This window comes from Miniopterus natalensis, chromosome X (genome assembly GCF_054644295.1).
Source record: "Miniopterus natalensis isolate mMinNat1 chromosome X, mMinNat1.hap1, whole genome shotgun sequence".
In the NCBI taxonomy this organism is placed as follows: Eukaryota; Metazoa; Chordata; class Mammalia; order Chiroptera; family Miniopteridae; genus Miniopterus; species Miniopterus natalensis.
In genome coordinates, this window is record NC_142103.1 from 77,676,013 (window position 1) to 77,696,330 (window position 20,318).

Below are 20,318 nucleotides of genomic sequence, written 5' to 3' on the forward strand. Positions count from 1 at the left end.
AACTTTATCTGCAAAGATTTACTTCTTGCCCGGTTGGCATGCCTCAGCAGTTGAGCATCAACCTATGATCCAGGAGATTGTGGTTCGATTCTCAATCAGGGCACATGCTCAAGTTGGGGGCTCAATCCCCAGCAGGAGGCCTACAGGAGGCAGCAGATCAATGACTCTCTCATCATTGCTGTTTCTATCTCTCTCTCCCTCTCCCTTCCTCTCTCTGAAATCAATAAAAATATATCTATATAAAAAAAAAAAAAAGATTTACTACTTATATTAAAAAAACTAAAACATAAGAAGGAAACTAGCCTGGCTGGGCATGGCTCAGTGGTTGAGCATCGACCTAGGATCCAGGAGATCATGGTTCGATTCCCGGTCAGGGCACATGCCTGGGTTGCAGGCTCGATCCCCAGTAGGGGACGTGCAGGAGGCAGCTGATCAATGACTCTCATCATTGATGTTTCTATCTCTCTCTCTCCCTCTCCCTTCCTCTCTCTGAAATCAATAAAGATATATTAAAAAAAAAAAAAAAGAGTTTAAATAGTCTTACATCATCAGCCATTGCTATTTAACAAGTCATCTTTTACAATGGTAGAAGATTTAGTTCAATTTTCTGAATTGTTATTTATAATACCTGAGGCATCTCTGCTTACATTTTTCAGACTTTAATCCCCTCAAGGCAGAGTCCATCTCTGTTGTTTGCTTGTTTTTATTTTTTATTGCTGTATTGTTAAATTAAGTCATCTTTCAGTAGGTAAGCCTGTAAAGCAACCTTTATTTTGGATGGGCTTCTATAATTCCTTCCAGCCTCTGGACTCCCAAATGTTGAAGCTGCTCTCTGGGTTATGGTTATAGCTATGTGTACATTTCTACATGTATTGGCATAAAGTGTAGAATCAATTTTATATGAATTTTGTCTTTGTATTTGAGTTTTAATTTCGTTTTTCCTTTGGGTAGGAATGAAATTCTTTATCCTAATAAGTGTTACTATTGCCTTCTCAGGGACCAAATACAGCATTCTTTTAATTTGTTTACCATCTTAAACTCATAGTGACAAAATGGATCTTTGTTTTTTCTGTTTAATACATCTGTTGTCACTATGCAGTCTGAGTTTATTGAAAACACCAAATATCTTAGTGCATTAAAAGCAAAAAAGAAAGATGGCAGTGGACTGAGTGGAAGCTACACTGATACGCTCCCAGGACCAAACTGGAATTACAACTAAAATATAGAAAAACCATCCTGAATAATCAACTGCAACTGAAGATGAGCTGGAGAGTACCCTCATAACCAAAGACCTAAAGTGGACACTGCACAGAGACTGGTAGGAAGTGCAGAGGCACAAAAGGGATGGCTGGACTCCCACAGGCAGCCGCTGAAGGTCCAGAGACATGTCTCAGCTGTGGGGGGTTGCGACTAAGGACTCTGGGGCCTAAACCTCAGGCTGAGCTTCCCAGTCAAGAGCACCAGAACTGAGAAAGGTTCCCACATAACATCTGGCTGTAAAAAGCAGCCAGGTTTCTGTGTGCCAGGGAGAGATGGCTGAAAATGTAGACACCCTCTTAAAGAGCCAACACACAATGTTCTGTGAGTAGCTATTCACCTTTGGCTCCAGCAGAGGGAGGGCACAGTGGACTGAAGCTGTGTGACGAGAATCTAGGGTTGAGGGTTCTAGAGAGAGAGCTCAGAGGGCATCCCTCTGGATTCCAGCGCTGAGTCATTCCTTCATACTGCAGAGGACAACTTTCTCAGGCAGCCATTTTGCTGCTTTTGCCTGGGGTGTGGAGGGGCAATTGCCCCACCCTGCTGCAAAACCTCTAGCCCTACCTCTACCTCCTGGAATTTCTATAGCCTGAGGCTCATTAAGAGACTAATAACAATCAACCGCCCTACCCTCTGGAGTTTCTACAGCCTGAGGCTCTTTAAGAGATTCAGATTAATCAGCCTGCCAGCAGAGGCAGGCCTCAGAGTACTTTGAGTCTTTGCCTGATCTGCTTCTGGACTCAGGCCTTAGAAAAGCAGACTTTGGTGTGCATCTTGGTCCTGTCCAAATGCACCCAGCCCCAACAGAGGAGAACTCAAGCCATGGGTTGCTGATAATTCCAAACAACTCTGGGCCAGTCACAAACTGCGTCTGATATCAGCCTGCATCAGAGACACTCCAAATACACTGAGAATCCTAGTAGATCTACCTAATACATAGAAAGAAACCCAAAAAGGCAGCCAAAATGAGGAAAGAAAGAAAAAGTCCCAAATGAAAGAACAAGAGAAGTCTCCAGAAAAAGAGCTAAATAAAATGAAGATAAGCAATATATCAGATATACAGTTCAGAATACTGCTTGTAAGGATGCTCAACAGCATAAAAAAAGATATGGAAACTATGAAGGAAATTAAGAATGACATAGCAGAAATAAAGAATACATCGGAAGGAAGAGGAAACTGAGGATCAGATCAGCGAATTAGAAGAAAGGGTATAAAAAATCACTCAGAGATCCAAAAAGAAAAAACAATTAAAAAACAGGAAGACAGTTTAAGGAAGCTGTGGGACAACATGAAACGTAAAGATATTCGCATTATAGGAGTGCCAGAGGAGGTTGAAAGTAAGCGAGGGTTAGAGAATCTGTTTGAAGAAAGAATGGCAGAAAACTTCCCTAACCTGGTGAAGGAAAAAGTCACACAAGTTCAGGAGGCTCAGAGAGTCCCAAGCAAGAAGAATCCAAAGAGGCCCACGCCCAGACACATCATAATCAAAATGCCAAAAATTCAAGACAAAGACAGAATCTTAAAGGCAGCCAGAGAAAAGCAATCTGTTACCTACAAAGGAGCTCCCATAAGGCTGTCAGATGACTTCTCACCAGAAACTCTACAGGCCAGAAAGAATGGCATGAAGTATTCAGAGTAATGCAAAAGAAGGATCTGAAACCAAGACTACTCTATCCAGCAAGACTATCATTCAAGATAGATGGTGAAATAAAGAGCTTTCTTAAGGAGACTACTGTAATTAGAAGTAGAAACACATAGAGAGAAACAGAGGCACAACGAATTTAAGTGGCAATAAATAAGTATCTATGAATAATAACCTTAAATATAAAATAAGTCTCTACAAGTTCAAGAAGATTGAAATCATAGCAAGCATCTCAGATCACAATGCCATGAAATTAGAAATCAACTACAGTAGAAACACTCAAAAACATTCAAACACATGGAGGCTAAGTAGCACGTTATTAAACAATGAATGGGTTACCAATAAGATCAAGAAAGAAATCAAAAACTTCCTAGAAACAAATGAAAATGAACATACAACAACCCAAAATCTATGGGACACAGAAAAAGCAGTCCTGAGAAGGAAGTTCATGGCACTACAGGCCTACCTCAAAAAGAAGAAAAACTTTTAGTAAACTATCTAACCCTACAACTTAAAGAATTAGAAAGCTCCCCTGTGAAGCTGTCCTGACCAAGGCTTTTATTTGCTGGGAGTTTTTTTTTAGTTACTGCTTCCATTTCATCATTTATTAGCCTATTCAGGTTTTCTGATTCTTCCTGATTCAGTTTTACATGATCTTACTCATATTTGGAATCTAATAAACAAAATAGACTGAGGAACAAAATAGATCTAGAGACACAGAAGCATGGAACAGACTGATGAATCTCAGTGGGAATGCGAGGGTGGGGGAGTGGGCGGGGAGAGATTAATCAAAGAACTTATAAGCATATACTCATAACTCATGGGCACTGACAATAGTGTGGTGAAAGCCTGGGGGTGTGGATGCAAGGTGGAGGAGATCAATAGGGAAAAAGAGGGGAGACATCTGTAATACTTTCAACAATAAAGGCAAGTTTTTTAAAAAGGGAAAAGAGCATGACATGATATCAGTTCTGATTTAAAATTCTATTGATTTTCGCCCAGCCGGGCGTGGCTCAGCGGTTGAGCGTCGACCTAGGATCCAGGCAATCTGGGTTTGATTCCCGGTCAGGGCACATGCCTGGGTTGCAGGCTCGATCAATGACTCTCTCATCATTGATGTTTCTATCTCTCTCTCCGTCTCCTTTCATCTCTGTGTAATCAATAAAGATATATTAAAAAAAAAAATTCTATTGATTTTCAACTTTTCTTCATCAATATGTTAGTTTAATCACTTTTTAGAGAAAAGTGAAATAAATTTTTACCTATTGATATTTGAATTATTTCTTATGTAAATTGGATTAGACTTTGAAATATAGAAAGCATCACATCACATTATAAGTAGTTGGAATATAGCTCCACTGCCAAAAACATAACAATTATTTAATAAATCTGTAATTCTCTGATGAAAAAAAAAATCTGTTGGTTGGACCTGCTATTCATTTCAGTGGACATCTACTTAACTAAGTACAGTATTTTCTTTAAGGAAGGCCAGAATCTATTGTATTCTTTCTTGTAGGGAAGGCTGCTGTTAAAGATAATATTTGCTCACAATGTAATATTCCTTCACCACAGAGACTGTAATGTCACTATCAGTGACCTATTTCACAAACATGTAGTCACTTAACACATCAATATAGAGGGCCTAGACAATGGGAAACATGAATAGGAGTGAGACACACCCTGCCCTGAACATGTTTATAATCTAGCAAGGAGAGGATATATAGAAATAATGGCAACATAATGATAACAACGACAGGAAACAGAAAAAAAAGGGTATGATAACTGTTCAGAAGAGAAGTCATGATAACCACCATGTATTTATTGAGTATTATTTATGTGTCATGTACCTTACAATGGTGATTACTAATAGTAATACTCTAATACTAATACCCACAGGTATGAATTGGTTACTTACTAAGTGCCAGGCAGTTTTCTAAGCATAGTACATGTGTAGGGGATCAGAATATACCCCCAAATATGCCACTTTGGCATAAGGATTATGATTATGTTTAGCCAAAGACAACTGAGAAACAGAAGATGCCAAAAAAGCTCTCTGCTCTCCCTTCCATTTGCTTAAAAGTAGGCTCAGACCCTTAATCACCTAGGATGGATACTTTTTTTTTTTTTCCAAATACAAGCAAAAGTTTATTTAGAAACACACAGAGGTAGAAAAAGTAAGCCAGCTGGGCTGCATGGGCTCAGGAAACAAATTACAGAGGCAAAAGAAGGGCCCTTTGAGCTTAGGAGAGAGAGCAAAGGTACACCCCCTGAAAAAAGAAGATGGGGAAAGGTGCTGGCATGCTTGGGAGAAAGAGAGAGAGCCTTGGAGAAAGAAGGGGGTGGGGAAAAGTGTGAGTGTATAAAAGTTTGCTGCCCTTAGAAGTTTAAAACTTTGTCTTGTGACTTCCCTAAAAATTTATTTTTCTTTGTTAAGATGTTATATAAGCCCATGTTCTAATTATCCCTTTGAGTTACTCATCTCTGAGGTTTTTTTCCTTCCCCTATACTGTAAGCTGACAAACTCATGACAATGCCATGAGGCAATTATAATTATTCCCATTTTACGAAAGGAAAAACTGAGGCTCAAAAATTCAGGAACTTACCCAAGGTCATATAGCTAAGTAAATTAATAAATTAGGGTTGAACTCAGGTTTGGCTGAATTCAAAGTTTACGCTCTCTGAAGTGGCTTTGGGTTTTGTTCTGACTCTGCCAGGAACTCACTGTATCAGTTATCTATTGCTGGAAAGCAAATCACCCAAAACTCAGTGGGTTAAAACAATAATGACTTATGATTTTTCCTAATTCAATGGATTGGTTGACCAGTTATTCTGTTGGTGTGGCCTAAGTCAGTCATGCTACTGCAGTCAACTGAAAGGCCAACTGGGGCTTCGATGTCCAAGATGGCTTCATTTACATGTCAGGCCCTTGGTGTGGGTTGTGGACTGCAGTCCCTGGTCTCACCTCCATGTGATCTTTCATCCTGGCTTCTTCACAGCATAATGATTCAGCACAGGGGTATCAGGGTTCCAAGAAAGCTAGCCCCAATGCATGAAGGCTTATCAAGTTGGTGAAAGCAAGTCACTTGGTCAAACCCAGAGTAAATATGGGAGGAGATTATACTAGGGCCTGGATACCAGAAGGTATGGTTCATTGTTCCATTAATGGAACAATCTACCACATTTATCATATGACTTTTAAAAAATCCACTGAAACTCAGGTTCTTCATCTGTAAAATGAAGAGATGAAACTGAGTTAACTCTCAGATACTGCTACCGCTTGTGATTAGGAAATAGGGGGCAGGAGTGCACTCTATGAGCTTTCCTTCTGCAGCTCAGCTTCATAATTCTTTGACCTACTGCCTGCTAATTTCCTCATTTCCCTCAAAAAGAACCTCCCTAAACCGTCGCAATAGTCTTCCCAAATATCTTTTTATGATCTGTATTGTCTACCTTAAGAAAAAGGAGAAAAGAAAAATGAGGCCTTGGCTGGTTTGCTCAATGGTTAGAGCGTTGGCCCCTGGACCAAAGGGTCTTGGGTTCGATTCCTGGCTCCGGTCAAGGCGAGTGTGGGAGGCAACCAATCAATGTGTCTCTCTCACGTAGAATTTTTTTTTCTCTCTCTCCCTTCTCCCTCCCTTCCACTCTCTCTAAAAATCAATGGAAAAAAATATCCTCGGGTGAGGATAAAAAAAAAGAAAAAGAAAGAAAAATGAGAAAAGTAAAAATTAAAACACTATAGTATGATGCTTCTAAAGTAAGCATTGTAGACCACTACAGATCCCTGGGGATGGTGGAGGGGGGTGCAGTGTATTTGCAATGGTGTGGTGGCTTCAGAGGAAAAAGCAATAAAACAATTTTGTTCATACCCTTCACTCAAATTTGAAATATAAGGTTAATTATCATTTTCACAAGGACCCTGTTATTTTCTTAATGAGCACTTCCTTTTTACTGCAGCTGCGGGACTGAGGAGTGGTGAGCAGGGAAGACCGCTAAGCAGATCCTGCAAAAAGGTTAACTTTTCAGCAATGTTTAAGGCACCATGTTCGCTTGACAATTATAAATGTTGTATAGAAAGACTGTTAGATATAGCAGTGGGAATAGCTAGAACTTAGCACAAGGAGCAGGTAAACAAGGGTGTAGATTCTTTAATGAGTTCATGTGCTCAGTCACCCACCAGTGGTGGGGGCCCAGTCCACCCCCCACCCACCCTCCCAAGCTATGGCTTCAGAACTCTGGCTTCAGCTGTTAACAGTATTCTTGGGCTTAGCTAATATTATCTTATATTGCTTTCAAGCTATTGAGTACATTTGTTCAATTTGCATTTTTTAATGGTTACTGTTGTTTTGTTATGTTGACACAATGCACATAAATGAGTCAATGACTCACAAGTGGTTCATTGAAAAGTAGTGATGAAAAGTGTGATATAAAAACTCCACCTTGAAATAATGCCATAAATAAAACCAACAGGCTCCAGTTTAATTTTGCTATGAGTCTGTAAATGTTAGTACAAGTGAATCTACTAGTGATGATTTCTGACAAACACTGAGAAAGAAAAATTTGAATTGGAAGTATAATGAACAATATCTGAAAATTGGATTTTATTGAAACTGTGATCTGTTTATAATCCCCCAAGGCATGATCTGTTATGTAACTGTTAAATAGTGGGATGAAGACATGGAAATTTTTGTCATTTTGAAATAAAACACAGTGACCTCTCTGGTAAATTTATGGTATTTATTAAAAACAAGCATAAAATAATACTTCTTATTATGTAAATTATTAATCTTACAACTAAAGAGAGAGAAGAAACTGACCTAAAAAGGCATGATTCAAAGTTGGCCTTCTTGTGGACAACATACACATAAATCACATTACTCTGGAAGCTTGTAAAAATAAACTTAAAATTGATGATATATGTATTACACTCAAACTGAAAGCAGATTCACTACTGGCAAAAATAATATCACACACAAAGTTGTTATTTTGCTTTACAGTGATGTGAAACCACTTAAGTGTCAAGTATGATTCAATGTTTAGCAAATACGCTGCACATATATGAAGAAAAAGGGCTGGATGACAGCTTGTTCAGATTATAATTGAGAAAATCATGCTATCAAAGGAGAGATGTTTTGTTCACTAATGGTTATTTGATGGGTCCCGATGTAACCTGGCAAAGTGAGAGGTGTACCTGGAGCAGGTTCAACTTGACACCAATCCACACCTTGATGTACTTCCAGAAAATAATCTGTTAGGGGCAGAAATAGAATAGTGGGGACTAGCTAGCTATAGTTATAAGAAATATTAATCATGCTCTGTTAACTTGTTAAACTGTGATTTCTTTGTTCTGATTAAAGAAAGCACATCCTAATCTGGCTGGGAGTTGTATGCCCCAGGACCTGGGAGTTAACCTTGGAATTCGGTCCATTCTTCTTATCCAAGAACTGCCTGTCATCATGGAAAGATTAACAACCTTGTTGACCACCCAGAGGCATCCACCCTTTGCAGTCCCCCAGCCCCCATTGCCTGTAACCTGTCCCTCTACCCAATATAAGCAACTGGCTTATGGAGGGGGGGGGGGGCAGGTAGAGCAGATTGTTGTGGATGACCTGCTGCTTTCCCATATTGCTGGCAATATTGGAAAATAAAATGCTCATATATGATTCAACCCTGTCTCTGCTTAATTGGCTCAAGTAGTGACAGGCAGCCCGGAACCATTTGTATTCCAGTTTCAAATCCATTGGAAACAACCAAATCACCTGACTTTGTGTGTTGCAAGCAAAGCAAAAGCTCTGCATGTAATTAAATTATGTGGGGCTTTTCCAGAATCATGTGCAAAGAAATGAGCAGTAAATAAAAAACCAGAAGCCTGCTTTTCCATGCTGAAGTATGCTCCCTGGTTAGGGGAAAGGTGCCCACATGAGTTTGGGAAATGAGGAATGTGGTTACAAAAAATGTTTGACACATTGATAACATTAGTCAGTAAAGACTATTTCAATGACTTCAAATGGCTTGTTCACATTGTGTATGTCAGTCAAATAATCAAGATCTTGAACAGAATGAACTCGACACATGAGGACTTGTGTTTAATCATTCATTCTACAGCTACTTATTGGGTGCCAGAAATGTGCTGGATGGATGGCCTGCCAAAAATATCTCTGAAATTCCCAGTCTTTGAGTGACACAATGTACATATGATGTACCTACATTTCCAAAGTAGCCAGTGTGAATTATTTTTTTCCTTCAAGTTGTAAAACAAAAAGCACTATTTTCTGTATACCAATAATACGTAAAACAACCAACTTGCTTGGTGGTCAACAGGATTTATATAGTCATAATAATATAAATACCTAATTGATCTAGCCAAAATGACAATGTAACTATACTGAGAGAATGATCTTGGTCGGGATGGGAGTCATGCCTGTATGAAAGAAGTAAATTCTCTTCTATTACAGATTAAAGTCCATAAATAAGGCCTGAAACTACAAAATCAAGAATATTTGGAGAGATCAAAAATGCTAAAGAGAAAACCACAGGCCCCCAAATGGAGTGCATCACTTGTGGTAAAAGTCCTTAATATCAAACACAGACTTAATACCTGATCTAATTGTAGCCTCGATTTATCCCAGAAGATAATCTTAATCAACCAGTTTGGAATTTTCTGTTCAACATCAGTGAGGTAATCTGTCATGGGAGCCCTCTCCATCCCACCCACCTCCTAATAGAAAGAAGAGGCAATCTGCATGATAAAAACCCTTCTAGTTCTCTCCACCCCCCACACTCAAAAGGGATGTTGTCTAGCCCCCAAATAATCATTTCTTTTCATTTGTAAATTGCTCCCTTGCCCCAACCTTTTACCTATAAAAACCTTTCATTTTGTACACCCACTCAAAGAGCCCTGCTAGTTGCTAGAGGGGATGATACCCGATTCATAAATCACTTAATAAAACCAATTAGATCTTCAAGTTTACTCAGTTGAATTTTTTTTTTTTAACAAGGTAAATATCAAAACAGTCAAAGATTTGAAAACTGTTGCCTCTGGAGATAAGGGCTTGTGGGACTGGATCTGTCCTTTGCAACAATCCTCGTATAACTATGAGCATGTATAACTTAGGTTTACAAATTTTTTTAAATAAAGTAATGTTGAAAATTTGGAAAATTAAGAAAAATCATAAATAAGATAAAAATCCCATACAATCTCTTCAAAATGGCTTGAAAACAACTTTAAAATAGTTTCTTAAAATCAGCAGATTAGTATGTATATCTTTTTCATTTTTTCAATAATAGAAAGATATCTTTCATGTCAATATTTGAAATATTTTTATGCAAAAAGAAATCTAAAGCTGCCCACCAACAAAACAGAGTATCTGTTTAAAAATAAGCTGCTAACTACCCTCTTATATAAAAGTAAAACGTAATTGCACTGTCAGCTTTTTTTAAAGCTAAAACAAGATAAAAATTTATTTCTCTTTTGTTAGCAGTCTGGAGGTAGATGGACTTCAAGGCATCATCAGGGAACCAGACTCTTATCTTGCTGCTCACCACCACCTGTCTTAGTTTCCTGGGGCCACCATAACAAATCAGGATGAACTTGGTGCCTTAAAACAACAGAAGTTTATTCTCTCACCTTTCTGGAGGCCAGGATACGGAAATCAAGATGTTAGCAGAGCTATACTCCCTGTGGAGGCTCTGGAGAGAATCTGATCTTTGCCTCTTCAAGCTTCTGGGGGGTCCAAGTGATCCTTCGTTTGTGGTGGCATCACTTCATTCTCTGTCTTCACATGGCCCACCTCTCTGTGTACGATGATCTCTAAGTCAGTTTTTTTAATGCTTGCAATGATTTTTAAAATGCATCCAATGCCCTAGCTGGTTTGGTTCAGTGGTTAGAGTATGGGCCTGAGGACTGAAAGGTCCTGGGTTCAATTCCAGCCAAGGGCACATACCTCAGTTGCAGGCTCTATCCCTGGTCTGGACCCGTGCCGGAGGCGACCAATTGATGTCTCTCACATCGATATTTCTCTCTCTCTCTCCCTTCACTCTCTCTGAAAAGCAATGGAAAAAATATCCTCAGATGATGATAAGATAAATAAATAAATAAAATTCATCCAATTCTAGAATACTTATGATTATGAAAGAATAGAAATGAACTCTCCTAACTGTACTTTGTAAACTTGAAGAATCAGTGTTTTCTCCAAGATGACTTTTCAACTGAGAGGATAAACCTAAATGGCTCACCTCCCTCCTTTCACCCTCCAACTTCCCCCTCCTCCATTTATGGAATGTTTGGATCCATTTATATGTGAAACAAAAACCCTGAGGTTATATAGTCTTTAGGCAAACTTTCTTCCTAATATTTAGTCTTCCAAGTGCAGGTGACAATGGCTTCAAAATCACACAAACGGCAACTTGGGGAAGGGTTCAAATCCAGAGGAAGTGAATTGGCTGCCTGCCCTGACTGGAGCAGCAACAACTCCTTTAGCTCCTGGCCCTCCAGGTGATTATGACACAGCAACTTGCTGGAAAGACAAGTCTTTAATTTTTTGTCTGTTTGTTTTTAATACCTTGATGTTCTGAATGTTTCCACATTTAATGTAGGGTCTCAAAATTTTGCAAGACATGTACTCTCAAAGCACCCTCAAAGAACAGACCCATTTCCAACACTGTCAGAGGCACTAGATATTCTGAACTGAGAAATGTTATTTTGCAATCTACTTATGGGCAGGAAGACTTACGTCAGGGAACGGGGCTGTTGGCAGCCTTCCCATCTCCTGACATACTCAGGGACAACTGCACTGGCCACCTTTTTGCTTTTAGTTTCCCAAGGAAGTGTGTGGAGTTATTAAAAAAAAAACAAAAACTAGCCAGAAAAAGACAAAGCCACAGAAGTTTTCCTGGGACCCACCAATAACCTTTGGATAGCCTCTGGTTAGCAAGGTGCTGCAGCAAGTTTTGTCCATGACTTTGAGGATTTGTATCTGTCTGAGGGCTATTTCCTTTGCTTCACCACTTCTGACACATAAACAGTTTTCTATTCTGTATATTTCTTTTTTTAAAAAATTCTCACCCAAGGATAGTTTTTCCATTGCTTTTCAGAGAGTGGAAGAGAGAGAGAGAAACATCAATGTGAGAGAGACACATTGATTGGTTGCCTCCCACACACACCCCTACTGGGGCCGGGGATCGAGCCTGCAACCGAGGTACATGCCCTTGGCCGGAATCGAACCTGGGTCCCTTCAGTCCACAGGCTGATGCTCTAATCACTTAGCAAACAGGCTAAGGCTCTGTATACTCTTTAATAATAGTGTGTTTTCTGATCTGTTTCTTTTCTCTTTTGTTAAATTTTTGGGTGACATTATTACTAACCTTCTCTTCTTCCTTCTGTGCCTTTCTTTGAAAAGTGAATGATTTCGCTCTTGCTCTAAAGTGTTCTGGTTATAGTAAGAGGTGATGGCTTTCAAGTCTCCATTTTCTGGTCCTAGGCCATCGGAACCCTAATTTTTTGGAAGGAGGAATGAGGCAGTGTGAATTTAATTTCTCTAGTAATGCTATGTACTCCTGACAAAATCAGGAAAACTCTGCTTTATTTTTTTATTTCAGTTGTTTCTTTGGGCAACTAACTTTTTTCAACCACTTTTCTCCTACTATGGAGATTATTTTATAGTCCATTCCAGATGTTGTAACTTGAGAAAGAGCAAGATAATATTATTAACAATGTTGTGTGCTGTTTATAAGAATCATTATTTTAATATAAACATTGGAAGTAAAAATAATCAATATAATTTGACATTCCAGTCCTTTGCATAAAGGAAAAACAGTAAATAATGTTGAATGAATGAATTAAATAGCTAAATTATTCATTATTCAATTTGAAGTTATAGAAATAGTTTATTGGACTGGAGGGTGGATAACTTGCTACTTTGCCCTTTCAGATTTCCCCATATCTTATTTATGGGTCCCTTGCTGTTAGTAACTTAAGAACATCATAAGATTGAGATTTTTTGCTTAGGCAATGTATTTCAGATGGGATCCTGGAAAACTGGCAGATGCCAGTGAAGGGTAAGAATTCTTACCAAGGTCATATCTCTGTCTGTAGTGCCTCATCAAGAGGAGAAGGTAAAAATTTTAAGTTCCCCATTCTTTCCCAATATCACCACAGGAACATCCAAACCTGTAGGGAATTTTTATAAGAGTTTATTAGAGCTTATCTGAGCCAAACAGAGGACATCCCTGGAAGCAAGATCTCAACAGACTGAGAAAAATGCTTCCAGGAACAACAGTTTGCAGTTTCTTTTATACATTTGGAATTAAGGAGGGAACATAGGAAAGATTACAAGAATGTGGGAGAAAGAAAGGTGGGGAAATCTCTGTGACTGGATCACAGGATAGTTAACAAGATTATGTGCTATCTTGATGTGATTATGCTTCCCAGGGATCTGAAAAAGAGGGATTTCAAAGGCGTTTTAACCTAGATGCACAAAAACAATGGACATGACTTGCTTAAGGCAATGATAACCTTTTATTAGGGAAGTTATGGGCCTGAGACATGACTACCCATCAAGACCTGCCCAGGTAGGAATTTATGATCAGATCATTCTGTGAGAATACTTTTGGTTAGAGCCCCTTTTTCATCTACAACAAATTCAGATTAGCAGGAGAAAAACATTTGTAAAAAGTATTTCTTTGGATTGTGACTCTGGTTAAAATTTGATTTGGGGGTACCCACTGGTTATTTATCCTTTCCCTCCCAAGGACAGCTATTGCTTTCCTATTATTCTCGCTGTATGTTCTGAGAACTTGGCTTGGCTTTCTCCCTACCTCAGGGGGCACAGTTTTCAGTTCTGCATGTGCAGGTGGCTCAACTGTCAGGTTGGGGACAATGAAAATATGTCCAGACAGAAATTTGGATTGCACCCCATTTGCAGCTGGCATGTTACTGACTGTTGCCAGATATCAGGAATTATTTAAGTCTTTTTTTACTCTTGGTTATCTTTGGGAGTGGCCCTAAATCTTGGGAGGCAAATATCTTTTGTACGTTTTTGGAGGATGCCTCTTGCATCTATGGGTAAGCCATGAAAGGCCTATTGGTTTTGGTTTTGAGTCAATTGATAGGTATGCCTTTAGTTTAAAAGAAAAAGGAGACAAACGTTCTCTTCCTCCTATGACTACATCAAAATTACAACTAAATTACAGAACAACCATCATTGAGAACTTCCTGAAGAATGACTGAATGGAAGTCCTATGACAAAGGATATCAAGAGGAAGCCACATCAAGACTGGCTCAGAGCAGCCATTTTGTCAACTGAGGAGGATGAAGAGGAAGCCGTTGCTTCTGGGTGGTGGCCAGGCGCTGGGAGTACCTCGTGCAGAATGTGATGGGATCAGTAGCACATCTACGGAGAGCAGCCCTGGGATAAGATTAAGAAATCTGCTGGTAATGGGGGATGAACTAGAAACTACCGAAGTGTCTGCAATGGCAGACCAGCACCAATCTCTCCCCCACCCCTCCCAGACCTCCAACCCTAACAAGCCCTAAAGCAGACCAACCAACTGCAATATCTGCTCAAAGTGGTGCTCAAGACCCTATGGAGCCCTGGGCAGGTGACTCAGTTGGTTTGAGTGTCGTTGTGATACACTAAGGTTGTGGGTTCGATCCCCAGTCAGAGCATATACAAGAATCAACCAATGAATGCATAAACAGGTGGAGCAACAAATCAATGTTTCTCTCTCTAAAATCAATCAATAAATAAAAATTTTAAAAAGACACTATGGAAATACCAGTTTGCATGGTTTTTTCAGCAGCCTATGGATGCCATCAAGCTCAACCTCCCTGATTACTGTAAGATAATTAAAGCGCCTATGAATATGGAAAACAACTCTTCCTGGAATGCTCAGGAATGTATCCAGGACTTCAGCACTATGTTTACAAATTGTTACATCTACAGCAAGCCTGGAGATGACATAGTCTTAATGGCAGCGGCTCTGGAGAAGTTCTTCTTGCAAACAATCAATGACCTGCTCACGGAAGAAAGGGAGATCATGATAGCTCAGGCAAAAGGAAGAGGACATGGGAGGAAAGAAGCAGGGATGGCAAAACCTGGCGTCCCTATGGTACCAAACACAAACATCGACTCCTCCACAGATGCAGACCTCTTAGCGGAACCTTTTGAAGGCCACACCTCACCTTTTCCCTCCCGTCAAGTCGCCCCAGACCTCTGTCATGACAGTGGAGCCTCCCCAGCAACTGCAGACTTCCCCTCTGGTGACCTCCTCCAGCCCCCGGCCCACCCTCGCCAGCCCTCAGCCAGTGCAGGGCCATCCGCCCATCATTACAGCCACCCCACAGCCTGTGAATACGAAGAGGGGCGTTAAGAGGAAAGTGGACACCACCACGCACGTTACCATTGACCCCATTCACAAGCCATCTTTGCTGGCCGGGGAAGCTCAAGACCACCATACTGGGCCCCCAGTGGGAGAGCAGCAGGCCTGTGAAACCCCCAAAGAAGGACGTACCTGACTCGCAGCAGCACCCGGCGCCGGACAAGAACAGCGAGGTCTCAGAGCAGCTCAAGCACTGCAGCGGCGTCGTTAAGAAGCACGCCGCCTACGCCCGGCCCTTCCACTAGCATGTTGACATTGAGGGGCTAGGCCTTTCTGACTATTGTGACATCATCAAGTATCCCATGGATATGGGCTCAATCAAGTCTAAACTGGAGGCCGGCGAGTATCGCGATGCTCGGGGAGTGGTGTCGATGTCCGGTTGATATTCTCTAATTGCTACAAGTACAACCCTCCCCACCACAAGGCGGTGGCTGTAGCTTGCAAGCTTCAGAATGTGGTTAAGATGAGCTCTGCCAAGAGGCCGGAGAGGCCCAAGGAGCCTGTGGTGGCCGTGTCCTTCCCAGTGCTGTCATCCCCCACCGACGATGTGATCCCGTTCTCTTCCAGTGACAGCCGCAGGGATAGCTCCTCAGACTGTAACAGTTCAACTGATGACTCCAACAAGGACCTAGCCCCAGAGGTGGTGGAGCTCCGGAAGCAATTTAAAATTGTACGGGAGCAGCTTGCAGCTGTCTCACTGACCAAGAAAATCAAAGCAGAGAAAACGGGGAAAGACAAGATGGAAATTAAAGAAGAAAAGGATACAAAGAAAGTGAACATAGAAGAGAATACAAAAAGCAAGGACAAAGAGCTTCCTCCCCAAAAGGCCAAGGAAAACAACAGCAGCAACAGTAAGACAGGCAAGAAGGAGCCAGCGCCCATGAAAAGCAAGCCCTCTTTATCGCCCAACTCAGAGGTGAAAGGCAAAAGCAAGTCCATGTCCCACGAGGAGAAGTGCCAGCTCACCCTGGAAATCAGCAAGCTCCCAGGTGACAGGCTGGGCCAAGTGGTGCACATCATCCGGTCTAGGGAGCCCTCGTTCAAGATATTCAGCCCCGATCAGATTGAGGTCGACTTGGATACCCTGCAGCTGTCTACCCTGTGGGAACTGCAGCACTATGTCGCCTCCTGTTTGCAGACAGAAGAGAAACCTCAAGCCAAGAAAGTGGATGCGATTGTTGGCTCCTCCAAGAGTAAGGACTTCTCATCCTCAGAGTCAGAGTCAGAGACCATCAGTGAGTACAGCTCCTATGACAGTGAAGACTCAGAAACAAGTTCTGCCTAATCATCGCACATGGACTGTTAATAAAATGATTGTCTCAAATTCTTGCCTAGCAAACCCTAGCTTAAGTCCATTTTCTTCTGTGAAAAATACAGGACTCCCTCAAGTTATGGAATTCCTCAGAGCCCTGGGCCTGTCCCCAGAGTGCATTAGTCATGTCCATCAGGATAGCACATACATAGTCCCTCCTCTAGGAAGGCTGCTTGCCTGACTGGCCCTTCAGAGCTTCCTTTGTACAGACTGCCTGGCTGTCCCACCCAGCCTCTGTGGTCATCTGGACTTCTCCAGGTGAGTGGCATATCCCAGAGAATGATGACAATTCCCCTGCACATGCATACATGTGTTGTTGGTCCATCTGCAAGGCCCCGTCGCAAGTATGTTTTCTCTCTCTTCACCCCTTCGTCTTTTCTGGGACTCGGGATCCTAACTGCTTCTTTCCTAGACCTGGTAATGACATTAGCCCAGAGGAGATCTCATTCAGCCTAAGGAAGAACATTCTAACATCTAGAGCTTTCCCAAGTGAGGAATGGGGGTTGCCCCTCGGCATGCCTTCACTGTGGTGGCCCATGCAGTTCCATCAGCCAGGGGCTATCACCAGCCACAGCTAACTTGCAGGTCCTTGGAGTCCTTCCATTTTTGTTGTTCCCATTGTTGCCTGTTGGGCATTTTCCCAGCATCTTTGGCCTCTTCTAAAGTTGCATAGGGAAAGGATCTCCTGGGCTGCCTTCCATCCTTCCTGTGTGAATAGAAGCTGGCTGCAGTGGGCAGAAGCTGCTGGGGCAGGCCACTGGTGAGGGCATTTAGGGAGGATTGCCATGTAGCCAGCTGACCTGGCCCTTGGAGCCCACCATCCCTACCCCCCAGTGGGGTTCAGGGTCTGGGCTAGTGGGCGAGAAGGGGTTCTTAAAGTCAGGAGGGCTGGACAGGTCAGTGGTGAGGGCATCAGAGCCCTCAGAGCCAGCTCCCTGTACATCTCTGAGGGATGTGGCCAGTGCAAGCACCCTCCTAGTGTTCATTCCCCTGCAATAATCACAGCTGCTGGGAGTTGGGCAAGCCAGGGTGGTCACATCATCCAAGCCCTCTGAAAGACACTGAATAGGCCTTTTTGCTCTAAAACAAATATTGGCCTTTTTTGGGTCATGAATCCAGCATCTCAGCAGAAAACTGCCTGATGTGAAAAGTACCCTAAGGAGCAGCATCTGCCTTTCAGGGAGCTTTTCTTTCTTTCTTTCTTTTTCTTTCTTTCTTTCTTTCTTTCTTTCTTTCTTTCTTTCTTTCTTTCTTTCTTTCTTTCTTTCTTTCTTTCTTTCTTTCCTTCTTTCTTTCCTTCTTTCTTTCTTTCTTTCTTTCTTTCTTTCTTTCTTTCTTTCTTTCTTTCTTTCTTTCTTTCTTTCTTTCTTTCTTTCTTTCTTTCTTTCTTTCTTTCTTTCTTTCTTCTTTCTTTCTTTCTCTCTCTCTCTCTCTCTCCCTCCCTCCCTCCCTCCCTCCCTCCCTCCCTCCCTCCCTCCCTCCTTCCCTTCCTTCCTTCCTTCCTTCCTTCCTTCCTTCCTTCCTTCCTTCCTTCCTTCCTTCCTTTCTTCTTTCTTTCTTTCTTTCTTTCTTTCTTTCTTTCTTTCTTTCTTTCTTTCTTTCTTTCTTTCTTTCTCTCTCTCTCTCTCTCTCTCTCTCTCTTTCTTTCTTTCTTTCTTCTTTCTTTCTTTCTCTCTCCCTTCCTTCCTTCCTTCCTTCCTTCCTTCCTTCCTTCCTTCCTTCCTTCCTTCCTTCCTTCCTTCCTTCCTTCCTTCCTTCCTTTCTTCTTTTTCTTTCATTCATTCATTTACTTACTTACTTACTTACTTATTTAAGTGTAGTTGTAGTTTGTGCATACTTCTTCAAGGCCTGGCCATCTGCTGGCATTTCAGAGTCAGTCTTCTAGAACTGGAAGCAGGCTTAAGGGAGTGCTGTTCATCCTCAGCAGGCCTGAGCAGCTATAACTGTCTCAGTTCAGCCTTAGCCTTGGGTTCTAAATCCAGCATCCTCACCCTTACCCTCCCCAGAGCTTCTAGGGTTCTACATTGTGTACTTGGAGTCCCAAGCTGCTCCCGGGTCCTCTGGTCATTCGGCTTCCAGTCAAGCTCCATTTGCCAAACAGACTATTTTGAGTTGCCCTTTGGACTGTGCCTGGTGTGTTCCCAGTGCAGCTCAGCTTAGCTGAGGCCAGGGGGCTCATGCCCAGAGGTTCTCAAAGAACACTGGGAAGCGGCTGACATTGTCTTTCTGGGAAGATTCTGCTGTCTTGGAACAAATGGCAGCCTGAATTCCTACAGTGTCAGCCTGTGTGCCACTCCACCCCTTTCCACACACTTGCACATGGGCTGTAGCCACAGACCAGCTCTCCTTTGGGCGCCTTGCACCCTCGCTGCCCAGAGATATCATCCTTGCTTGTGTGTTTTCCATCTGGCAGAAAACTTCATCTTTAGACTCGAGCTATCACCTGTGCCCAGTGCCCCAGGAGCTGAGGGCAGTGCCAGCTCCTTTTCATAGCCCCCTGTGCTTGGGCAGTGAGAGGTGCCAGCTGGGGCTCAACTCACCAGTGAGCCTCAACTCTCTGCATGATTAAAATTCACCCCTTTCTTATTATTATTCCTCAACCTTGAGGAGTATAAGGCACTGGGTCCAGTTTTAATCAAGAGGGAAGATTAGTTTGCAAGATGGAGTCAGATTTGTCTATCAATCATGCTCCTCTTTTCTGGCTCTTACAATCTCACATACTTACCTCTTCCTCCATGGTCCCTGAGCCTTAGAGGGAGGGGGAGTTCGAGGTGTTTAATTTACAAGCAGGAACCATAGCAATGGGAAAAGTAGGCCAGGATACCTGTACCGTAAGTAATAATCAGCAAACAACAGTTAGTCTCTGCATCTTGAAGACTGCCAGTTGAGAAGGCCAGTAGATGAAAGGTTCAGAGCTTCATATTTGCTGGAATGAAGGCAAGCAATGACAATCCAACAGATTTTCCTGATCTGAAGTTCAAACATCCCTGATGAATGTCCCGACCCTAGCTTAAGTAAGCTCTCTGTGTGGCTTACACAGCACCAGTTTCCGGAACCATCTAAGCATGAGCTGTTGTGATGACTTCTCTGAAGCTTACATTTATGGGATCTAGCTGGGGTCTACAATTGCAAGGCTCAGAAAAACAAAACAAAACAAAACAAAACAGTTTTAGTTCTCAATAATTCCAAAGCAAAGAATGGGAGAAAAATGAAACACTAGCTCAGAGGGCTTTAGCCAAATACTTTTATTAGAAAATATTTATGATCCGGTCCAGTCCAAGGGTGAAAAATAAGATTTTAAAGACAATTAACTAAAGTAGAACTGAGTATAATTGGGCATTATGTTTTCTAGTGAAACAATTTTTCTCTCTAAAATCACCCTCATTTTATCAGATACCCAAGTTAAGACTAATTTATTGTATAAGTCTAGCTTCAACAAATTTGGCCTGTTATTTGCATAAGTATGACAAGAATAGTAATTGATCATACAGGTTCATTTAAATCTACATTGCTGGAATTTCATGATTTCCAGTTAAATTCCAGATTTAACTTTAGTTAGCCTCTACATAACTGCTGTCAGCATTTGCCTGAAATACTTACGGATTTGGGTGAATTCCTCAGATAATCAAGGTTCCTCAAAATGTCTTGAGGTTCTTCCTTTGCCATCTCCCAGGAAAGCAACCTTCATTCCTTACCTGGAAAGACTGCTGTGAACCATGTAAATAAGGTACC

The 20,318-nt window shown here is 41.6% G+C and overlaps 1 pseudogene; it reads left to right on the forward strand.

Annotated features, from left to right (window-relative positions):
- The first annotated feature begins 14,204 nt into the window (after positions 1–14,204).
- On the forward strand, positions 14,205–16,559 carry LOC107541365 (bromodomain-containing protein 4 pseudogene; annotated as a pseudogene).
- The last annotated feature ends 3,759 nt before the right edge of the window (positions 16,560–20,318 follow it).